This window comes from Caenorhabditis elegans, chromosome I, assembly GCF_000002985.6.
Source record: "Caenorhabditis elegans chromosome I".
Lineage (NCBI taxonomy): Eukaryota > Metazoa > Nematoda > Chromadorea > Rhabditida > Rhabditidae > Caenorhabditis > Caenorhabditis elegans.
In genome coordinates this window covers 261,101-272,627 of record NC_003279.8, presented here as the reverse complement: position 1 = coordinate 272,627, position 11,527 = coordinate 261,101, and the positions used below count along the sequence as shown (strand labels likewise).

At 34.0% G+C, this 11,527-nt stretch overlaps 3 non-coding genes across 3 annotated transcripts; all 3 read left to right on the top strand.

The window, feature by feature from the left end:
- On the top strand, window positions 1-21 carry 21ur-13405. The gene has a single exon (NR_049905.1).
- 21ur-15400 lies at window positions 5-25 on the top strand. The gene has a single exon (NR_049904.1).
- An 8,984-nt stretch (window positions 26-9,009) lies between these two features.
- Window positions 9,010-9,126, top strand: T13E5.1. Its single transcript, NR_101513.1, has one exon. It is a non-coding gene; the product is annotated as a small nucleolar RNA T13E5.1 (small nucleolar RNA).
- The last annotated feature ends 2,401 nt before the right edge of the window (window positions 9,127-11,527 follow it).

The window sequence follows — 11,527 nt, the reverse complement described above, 5'->3', positions numbered from 1 at the left end:
TCATTACAATGATGATGATGAGGATGTATGTGCAAAAAATTGAGAAAAGGGGATTTTGACCTATTTTGTGTAATCCTGGGAAAGTTAGCATTCGTTTGTTGTGTCGAAGGTCGAAGCGGCTGGAAATCAATTTTTTTGAAATACCGTCCAAAATTTTGGGTATTCAAGTTGATAATAATTTTGCATTTTCAACTCAATTTGAATTTAATTTGAGCATGTTTAACTTAAAAAGAAGAAAACAACAAATCAATAATGCAACAGAAGATTTAGGTACATTAAAAGTTTAATCACCAGAAGTTACCAAATCAAAAAACAAATGAACGAAATGTTGTTACTACTAACGTACACCAAACATGGGCCAAACTAGAGTAACCCAGTAATGCTACAGTAAACCAATAATACCGCTTCAGCCCAATCTATGTTTTGAATTTTTTTTTTCGGTTTCTCAGCCTTCATTTTGGCAAAAAAAAAGTTGGAAAACTACACAAAACAAAAGCTACAAACTAAAGACTGTAACAAAAAACAAACCATTACACTTTAGTATTTTGACTTTAGTATTATACATTTAGGAATTGAATTTTTCTCAGAAATTAAAAAATTCCGAAAAGGAGCAGTAATTTCAACAAAACAAAAAAATTTCCTCTTGGAGCACACCAAATTAGTATTCAGGAAAAGGGACAAAAGTGCATGGATATATATATGAAAGACACATTACGAATTCGAAAATTTTGCACTTTTGTGGAACAATAGTGCAAAGAATACAATGGAATTTATGAGGAGATGGCAGAAATTACAGAAATTTCAGAAATTTTTATACTAGTTCAAAAATTGGAAAAAAAAAATCGTGAAATGGCGGAGCCTACGCAAATGGGTAAAAGTAAATGTCATGCTCACTCTGAGATAGATGCTCCAAACTGATATGCACAATGAGCATCTCCATATGCACATCAATCAAATTGTTCACCTCCTTCTCTGAGAACTCACATTTCGTATTCAGGCTCCGTCCAAATAATGGGGGGGGGGGGGGGGGGGGTTCTTCAAAATGTTGAAATTTTTCTCATAGTCAGTCAGAAAACATTTGCACAATAAAAAAATGAATTCGAATTTTACGAAAATTGAATGTACTAAAATCTCAAAAAAACAACATTTTTTTTCAAAATTCCGAAAAAAATCTTATTTCTTAGAAGTTAATTTTGATTTTAAAATTGAAAAGTTCAAAAAATAGATAAAGATTTTTCTAATCAATTTTTTTGTTTTACACATCAAAAAGTAAAAAAAATTCAGAATTTGTTTTATATTTTCCAAAAAAAATTCAGGAGACTCATTTTCTGACATGAATCAAAAATAAATTTCAGAAATTTTTTTTTTCAAAATCCATAATTTGAAAAACCCGAGAAATTGCAAATCAAAACGTAGAAGAAATCTTCCTCCACTTTACGCATAGATTAAAATATTAATGAATTTGGAAGAAAATCGAGAAACTGAATAAATGAGAGAGACTCAGAGAACACAAGGAGGGAAATTAAAAATCAGTTGAAATAAAAAGAGAAGATGTCAGCTGTTTTATGTGTGTCTGTTGCGCACTGTCAAATGACACAATCATACACGCATCTCTCTCTCTCTCTCTTTTTTTTCTGGCATGCTTTTGGGAGATTGATGGGGAAAGAGTAACCTTGGTTACCGGAAAAGTTACTAAAACCTTTTTTTAAAGAAAAAAAACGAGGTTCCGTTATTTTCTTTAAGCAATTTTTGAATTGCCAAAATATCAAATTTGAAAATTTTTTCGAGTTAATTTTCAGATTTTTTGAGTTTCAGATATTATGAAAAATTCGCACAAAAAAGGTATTCAATTGAATTTTTCTCACTATCAAAAAATTTAATTTCCCGCTAAAATTTTTCTCAATAAATTTAAATTTCCCGCCAAACCTTTTCTCACAAAAATTGACTTTCCAGCAAAAATCCAAATTTTCCAAAAATCAAAAAAATTCAATTTTACAAAGATCGAAAAAAACGGTTCCACAAAATTGAGTTTCAGAAACTGAACAAAAAATTAAACGCAGAATTTTTAATTTCTATGACGTTTTCTTTTTGTCTTTCCTACTGTGTGGAAAATTAAGTAACGAAAAATTGCTGCTCCTCCTAAGAAATGCGAGCTTCTTGGAAAAAGTGTCAGGTTACACGGAAGGGATGCACTAGAAAAAAAAACAAATGAGGGGTAAACGGGGGGGGGGGGGGTAACAGTTTAAAGTGTAGTTAGGAGGAGGGGTGTCTGGTGTGCAGAGCAGATGGGGGTATAAACAGACAGGAAGAACGTCTGGCAGGTTATAGGTCAACAGTTTCTATGGTTTTTATTACAGGAACACGAAAAATTGAATTTTCAAAAAACTCATGACGTTTTTAAAATTTTCTGGGATGTTCAAATAATCATTTTTCGCAAAATAAAAAAATGTTGACGGGAAATTAGAGTATAATCATTTTTAAAAAACATAGGTGGCGGGAAAATTCACAGTTTTTGATACGAAACCCTGTTATTTACGGGAAACTGAACATTTAATTTCTCTGGAAGTTTTGGCAGTGAATCAAATTTCCAAATTTTAAAAATTTTGGAGTTTTGGTGGAAAAAAACGTTTGGACTCTTGGAAAGAACAAAAATAAAACATTTTTCCAAGACTCCAAAAAACCAAAATCCAAATAAAAGAAACAGAATTCACTGAACCAAATCTAATTTCTGTTTCTTTTTTCATTCCATCGTTCGACACCTCCTCAGTCTATCCGGTTTTTGTTCTTTTAATTCCGCGCTTTTTTCGGGGGGCACTTTTAGTCCAAAAGATCCCAAAAAGTGCAAGAACAGTACGCAAAAAGTACGATTGTTTAAAGAAAAATACTTTGAAATTGATTTCGTTGTCAAAAACAACTACAAAACTAAAACTTTAAAAATTGGTATACAGGAAAAAATGTTCATAATTTCACTTTTCTATTCAAATTTTTGGTAATGGTACTGTAGGAGTACTGTAGAGGTAGTGTAGGAGCACTGTAGAAATACTGTAGGATACTGTAGTGGCAAGTATAGGTACTGGGGGGGGGGGGGGGGTACGGCAGGGATACTGTAGTGATAAGGTATAGGTATAGTAGGAGTCTGTGGGAGTCTTATAAAAGTAGTATCGGATCACTGTAAGAACAGTGTAGGAGTGGTGTAAGAGTACTGTAAGAACACTGTAGGAATATTTTAAGAGTACTGGAGAGGGAGGGTAGGAGTACTGTAGAAAACCGTTTTTTTTTTCTAATTTCTCTGGATTTAATATTGCAAAAATAAGATTTTCGAAAAATTAAGTGTTCTCAAAAAAATTTTTGAGCATATTTTTTAGTGAGTTTTAGATGTTCTGAAAAAAAAAACAATTTTTTGGGCAAAAATGTTTAAAAATTTTTTTAATTTGCAATTTTTAGGTATTTTGTAGTTTTCGGTGTTTTGTAGAAAAAATGGAGAAGTTGAAAAATTGAATGACAAAAATCGGAAAAAAATGTAGAAAAAAAAATTGTTTCTAAAAAAAGTGGATTTCGGTGAGAAAAAAAAACAAATGAAATGAAATAATAATTGAAATTCCATTCAAAAAATAACTTAAAAATCTCACGGTAGAACTGATTAATTTTCCAAACAGAACACAAACAACTTCCTGTTCCAGACAAAACAAAAATAAATAAAAGGACCAGAAAATTGCTCAAAACTAGTAAAATAGGAAAGTGTTGCAGTGTTCGTAACACCTCAAAAGCTTTCTTTCCGCTGGAGGTGCAAGAGTGGCCATTTTATATTTGTTCTGTATTATATAGTAATACACACGTTTCAATAGGTAAACATGAACACATGCACGGGATTGGAGGTGAGAGGAATAGACACATTTTTATTTGGTAAATTTTTAAACTGGATAGAACTGTTTTAAAATGAAAAACAAAGAAAAACATTGGGTGTGAGATTGGAATTTTGAACAAATTCTCATTGGCAGTTAAAACTGGAGATTAAGTCAAATTTTGAACGGTGGGTATTTCGTTAATATGTGTATATTATTGTTAAGACATAAATAAGTAAAATGGTAAAGTTTCAGAAAATTTGGGTTTTTAGTTTTGAATAAAATATTTTTTTGGAATTTTGAATAAATTTTTAAATTAAAAAAAAAAAAACTTTTTTAAAAATCATAAAAAATTTAGATAAATTTTATAAATCTTTAACAGTTATATTCGGTATATTGGGACTGTATTCTGTCATTTAGGTTAAAAACCCACAGACCGTACTCCACCTTTAAAACCAATATTATGTTATTAGCGATGCTTTCAGCATATGAACTTCTTCCATTTGTTCTTTCAACTATGACTAATCAAGTGTCTCAACTACCTAGATAAGATGACGAATACTTTCAAATCTTTTTCCCTCCGTGTAACCATGTAAACCAGTCTTACACCGCCAATTCCATATATGCTATGTTCTTGTTCCTCACTGATTCACTATATCTTCCTTCTTTTGTTTCTTAACTTATTGAGGAACATGATTAATGAAATTACATCCATCTGCCATTCTCAATTTCCCGAAATCCGAAATTCAGAATCCTAATCGGGAAGAGGCAGTGGTCAGTATAAACAACCAGTTCCTGGCGCCATACCGTCCTAATAATAATAATAATAATAATAATAGATGGAATTGGAAAAGAATTTCGAACGTTGCTTCTCAGAGACAGGAGGTCTCACCTACTTTATCTCATTTCTAGTGTTTTTCTCTGAAGGGTTTCACACCTTTTACGTTGACCACTTGACAGTTCATGCACACGTGGACGAGTTTTTGTGGCCTAGAAAACTCTAATTTTTGTTTTTTCGCATTCCGGCCAAGGATATCTGATTCGAGTTTTCTAATTTTCACGGCCTAGATATTGTAACCTACAATATCTTTTGGATGGTTTTGTCAGCTACAACTGAAATTTCAGTCTAGTTCTGAGTTTTGGTCGTGGCAGAGTTTTTTCTTTCGGAAATTGGCCACATATTATTTTTTCCTACAACTTTGAAAGCATGAACTATTTTCTACAATTTTTCAAAAGTTCTGAAAATTGGAAACTTTTTTCTCCCAGTTATACATTTTCTAGTTTTTATCAGTTTCTTCTTTAATTTCTTTTTTTTTCAAATTCCCACAAAAATATTTAGTGAATATGCTTATAAATTTAAATTTTTCTTTTACTAAAATAATCCAAAAAGAATGTTTTTTCCCAAAAACAACTCGTCCATGTTCCCTTATCTTTCAACATCAGAACACAGACCAAAGACTGTTAAATAAGGAAAAAAAAGAGAGATGGTGTAAAATTTAATTTGATTGAAACAAAATAGGTACTTACCATCACTTGACTTCCACCTTTTTACTCTCCTATTTTCAAACATTTTTGATTTGCCGATTTGCCGGAAATTTCAATTCCAGCAATTTGCCGATTTGCCGGAAAAATTGTTTGTCGCCCACGCCTGATTTATATGTATCAAAAAGTGTATTATTCAGACATGATTTGCAAAAATAACAAGGTCAAAAGATGATAGGAATTTCTTTTCTTTTTTCCATCCCGGGCAGCGGCTGATTAGTTCATTTTCAATTATGTCTCTTTTCAAGAAAGAAAGAACGAAGACTGTTTTTTGTTCGAGTGGTATAAACTTATGCGGTCTTGAAGTGACAACTTGAGTAGTATTTTAAATTTTCTTATTATAGCAGAGTAGGTGTGTTGTTGTTTGTAAGGTTGTTTGAAGAACGATCATTCGAATAACTATTTTATTTTCCAATTAACTGTTCTTACAATGTCCCAAAATTATGTCCCAAATTGTCTTGCAAAGTTTAAAGTCGCTGAGTGTTTTATTACATATAAAATGTTTTTTACTAGAGTTCTGAAAGTTTTTGAAACATCATAAGCCTAAAAAATTTCCATAATTTTCCTAAAATATAATGACCGTATTTTAATTTTAATTTGTTATATGTTTGCATTCAAATCATAAGTGTCGATACTTGAGTATATCGAATTATTTTTTGTGGTTGTTCTTTGCAGAAGAGCGATCATTCAAAATTTAATTACAGAACGACAATAAAAACACACCAATTTTCAGGTGTATTTAACATTTTCGTAATGGTTCATTTTCTTCATTTTTATAAAAGGTAGTTTCAGTCAAAGTCTAGCCAATTTGTTTTAAGTTCAAAAACATGCATTATTCACTTTCTGCCCTTGCATCGATCAAAGAACCTTCGCTGTTTTTTGAAAGTTTTCCATTTTTCAAACTTTTCACTTATCTCGGTTGTACTTGTCCTTGACTTATAAAATGCTGCTAACTGACAACATGCTTGTTGTCCATTTTTCTACAGCTCACAACTTTTCAAGGCCCACACTCCCGGGCAAAAATAGAGGCATCGTGTTCTTACACGTGGTGCCAGGCTGTCCAATTACGGATTGATCTACAAAAAATGCCGGAATGTTTTGCTCAAAAAAAAAGTGACGTCAGCACGTTCTTAACTATGCGAAATTAGTTGAGAACACTGCATATCTTCTCCCGCATTTTTTAAAGATCTACGTAGATCAAGCCGAAAAAAAGTGGGAAACATTTTGAAATGCGTACTGAATAAGAATACGACTTTTAATGAACGATTGTTTCAACCCCGTAAGCCTCCAATCAATAGTGACAAAAGTCCTTCCGACCAACGTCATAAAGATTGGAGATGGCAAAATTGAAGATGCACCAACTATGCTGGTTGGTAGTTGGCACATCAGCATAGTTGGTACATACAGTTTTTACAATTTTTCCCCACAACTGAACCCACGATAGGACGCAGCGTTTGTATCTCTTCTACAGGCTCACCTCTCTTTGAGGGAAAAAACTGTCAAGATGTTGTGACGTAGAAATTGTATGTACCAGCATACTTGGTACATCTTAAATTTCGTCATCTCCAATCTTTATGACGTTGGTCGGAAGGATTCATGTCACTATTGATTGGACGTGAAGGAGGTTTACGGGGTTGTAGCAATTGAGTTTCATTAAACGTCGATTTCTTATTCAGTACGCATTAAAAAAATTTCCCGCTTTGAGATTTTTAAAATTTGTGTAATGCTCCTTTTGAGTAAATGTCTCTAATATCCCCTAATTTTTCTTGTCGCTGGGAGTGTGGGCCATATATTTTTTGCCTGACTAGCAGGCCCTGCGGGCCCGCCAGTTGTAGGGGGTGAATTGTTTAATTGCTCAATATACTTTAGTATCTAAAAACCTATCGCCTATTTTTTGATTTTTGAAAATTTGGAGTAGTATGTATTTTCTTGTGTCAATTTGTTTTTGAAGATTCATGTGTTTTGGCCCAATTCAGGCAGAACATTTTTTATCTACCTGGAAGCCCTACAAACGAGTCTCCGTGATTCGACGCGTTCAACCGAATCCATTTTGATTTCAGCCGTTCTCCCCCAGAACTTTCCAGTAATATCTTCCTACTTTCCCTCACTTTCCATAATCTTTACCTGTGACACACCCATGCTTATAGGATTTATAAATCTGTATGCCTATGTCTTTATTTCATCAGTTTAGGTAACTTTTGTGGCTGTTTGTTTTAATTAAGCTTTTAATAATTCTGAAACATTTTAGTTTGGTTTTCCAAATATCGACCAGTTGAAGAGTTTTTTTTTTAATTTCTATTCCTCGTGAGAAAAATATTCCATTATGGCGACAGCGTGGCCTAGAAATTTTAAAGTGCTGAAACGGTGGTCACAATTTGACGGATATTTTTGAAGAACGTATATAGCTCGCTTACAGTAGCATAAACACGTGAAAATTCCTACAAATCCGGCGTCAGGGGGTCAATGTCTCCCCTTCGGAGAGTACTCCATGGCCTAGAAACTACAAATCGTTATAACTTGGTCATGGAGAGTCCTTTTGACTTAAGACCTAACTTGCTGAGAAAGCTGAAGATCTAAAAGAAGACTTTTTGGATTTCTAGGCCACGCTACACGCGGGGCTCTGTTGCAACACCCTTCCAAGATTTCAGATAACATACACAGAAACATTTATCTAAAACACTTGTTTATTTCGTCATTTTCAAGGTTGAAAAATGTGAAAAAACCGGGGGCCGGGAGGAATGATGTAAAGTGTAGATAAGTGTCTGGGAGGTGGGAGGAGGAGAAGCCTATTCTTTTTTCTGAAGAATCGAGAGGTCAAGAAGGTGAATTAATAAGTATTTAGGTCACCTTTTTTTGTTGAACTTCCATTTATTCTATTTGAATTTCAGGAAAAAAACTGAAAAAATATTCTAAATTTTTCTTGAAATTTTTTGTTTTTTTAATTGTTCAAAAAACGTATTTATTGTATTTATCTTTTTCTATAGAACACGTGGCCGTCAAATTGAGAAAACTCTTCCCTGCTCTTTTTGGATCCTTTCTTCTATTTTTTTTGTGGCCACCTTTTGTAAAGGTAAAGCTCTTCCACCGCCGTTAACACTGCAACTTTTTTCGAACGAGGGCCGAGAAAAAATGCGAAAAATCGGTGTTTGCACACAATACACCGCATTTTACGACATTTTGTACTTGCTTTGTTTTCTTGTGTTTTTCACCGATTTTTCCCGTGTTTCTAAACAGCATATGTATCATGTTTGGGAAAAAGTTTGGGTTTTTTATTCCCGTAATCCATCATATTACATTGACCACTTTTACCGCTACTTGCCGACTGAATTCACAATTTTTTCACTTGGAAATTGTTTTAGCATCTGCAAAAAATATTTATTTATTAGTTTTGATAAGAAAAAACGGAAAAAATCGGTGAAAAACGAAAGAAAACACGCAAAAAACAAAGCAAAATAAATGGCCGCTGAAATTTGTCGGGGACTCGGCCATGGCCTAGAAACCTTTTTGCCTCGTCCTTCGTTCGAAAAAAGTTGCAGTGGTTAATATGATTCTTTTTCCGTAATTGTAAATTTTGATGAATTTCTGGTGAAATTTATTTGAACTTTAAAAATTTGAAACTTCCTAGGTCACGGGAGCAATTTCTAGGCCATCAAAATTGTTCTCACGTGTCGAAGTTAAATTCGAGAATATAATGAGAAATCTTAGACCACGCAAAGAATTTTCAGGTCAAAATGTGAAATCATACGTTATGATGGAAGAATTTAGGCCACAATATAGCACCCTAGGTCACAAACCGAATTTCAAAACCACTCTGCAAATTTCTTCTAGGCCACGATGCGAAATTCTAGGCCATAATAGAAAATTCAAGGCCACAATGAGGAATTCTTGTAAAAAATCTCCAGGCTATGATTGAAAATACTTAAACTTTTCACGCTTAAACTTTTCAGGCCACATTACGAAATTCTAGGTCACGGCGAGAATCCAGTGCCATAATAGAAAATCCTAAGCCGCGCTAAAAATTTCAACAATGAGGAATTTTAGACCACGTATAGCATTTTAGGCCATGTGAAAAAACTCTCAGATCACAATTAAAAGTCTTAGGCCCCGCTAAACTTCTCCAGGCCACAATGGGAAATTCTAGGCTACAAGCGGGATTTCTAGAGCATGGCGGTATCCTAGGCCACGTTGTCGTGGCAAGGGAACTCAATAACCGCAATTTCAATTTTTCCTAGCGGAATGTGTATTTTTCACACATTTCCTAAAAAAAACTGTGACTTCCTGGAAGGGGGCAATAAGGTAATTAGGTGATCGAAGAACTACTACTGCTGTGACAGTTTCTCTTTTCTCGAGAAGAAGAAAACAAAAAAGACAATACGCGTATAGGTCAAAGTCATACTCACTTTCACTTGTTTTCCTGGAAATTCTTCTCATTTTTTTGCCCTCCGAATTCTCGTTATTTTTCTTTGACCATCTTGTCTCGCACCCGAAATTTCAGGTTTATAATTTCCAGACAAAAAATAGTTTAAAAACTTGGAAATTCTGAAACTTTTATTGCACAAAACTTTGCTTCATAATAGCAGGTTCCGGTCCTACGACCCCCTTTCAGTTTTTGGTGGCCTATGTTTTGAAGCCGTGGCCTAGGTTTTCAGTTCAGTAGTAATTTAATGGCTTAGGAAAAATTTTTACTGAAGGTTTATCAACATGGCCTAGAAACTTCTTGTTTTCAGTTTTTCAATTAACGATACAAAAAAATACGTTTTTCGTGGTCTTGGCCGAGTTTTCTTCAGAAACAAAAGTTCGGCCACCTAAGATTATACCTCATTTTCTGTTTGAAGATTCATGGATCATTAGGTGCGAGGTTTCTTTTTTTTTGAAGACACCGCCTCCCTAACCCTAAAAACCTGCGTGGCCGAGTTTTTTTCCGCATGACCTAGAAAATTCAAACCCCTGTAACTTTTATAGTTTCCAACCGATTTTTATGAAAATTTGCTAGATTGTTCCGTAAATTTCTTTTATGGTCGTGGAAGAGTTTTCACGCGGCCATATCATGAAGGGGTGTTGAACACTATGTAGTGTAGGAAGAAACACTTGCGTTTTCTCATCAATTTTTTCTCCTTGTTCGATTCGTTTTTGGCGAATGACGTGATGACACAATAACTTTTCGGTGAAAGTGTACAGTAAAAGTAGTAGCGGGAAGTGAGGGGGGGGGGGGGGTTGGGTGAAATTCCCCTCAGTGTGTGATAGAAAGTCAGGAAGCGTCGGTTTCTTCCTTTCTGCACTTGGAAAACACTGAAAAAATAACTAAGCCTAAGCCTAAGCCTAATTGTAAGCCTAAGCTTTCATAAAAAAAATTTCTCAGCATTTTTCTAATTCTTTTCCAACTTTTTTTCGTATTAAAAGATTTGAATCTTTTTTTGGTGAGAAATACGCGAAAACGACATATATTCCCAAAATGATTGTATCTCCGGCGGTGGTGGCCGTGTTGAAATTCTAATCCTTTTCACATAGCTGCTAAAAAACTGGATTTTTATGAATTTATAAATTTTTGGTTTTCCTCTATCTTGTGCTTTTAAAATTAGCTTCCGAGACTCTCTTTCAACTCCCATGAACTAGAATTTTCTTTTGCGTGGCCTAGAATTTTCAAATTGCTATGATTTCAAATCTAGCCGTGCAATGGATTTAAAAATTGGGCTAATTCTACATATGAAAGAAATCTATAATTTTTGAATTGTGAATTTATAAGTTTATGACAGTGGAAGAGGTCTAACTTTTTCAACGTGTCTAGAAGTTTCAAAGCTTCATAATTCAAAAACTATCTCTAGGATTTGTTTGAAGTTTTGCCAAGTTCATGTTCTAAATCGTGGAAGAGTTTTTCGAAAAAATCGGCCACCAATGTCAAGTTAGGCCATGACTGAAACATTTATGTCGGCTTTTTCGCTTAATTAAAAAAAACTTCAGAGAAAAAGTTGTATTTTATGTACCCTGCCCTCCCCTTACCTTTCTCAGGTTGGTGGCCTATGTTTCCCAAAGGGGCCTAGAAACTTCAAAGCTCCATAGTTCAAAACCTAGCTTTAGGATTTCTGTGAAAGTTTACCAATATCATATCCTATAGATTACCTTTAAATTCACACGTATGGTTGACG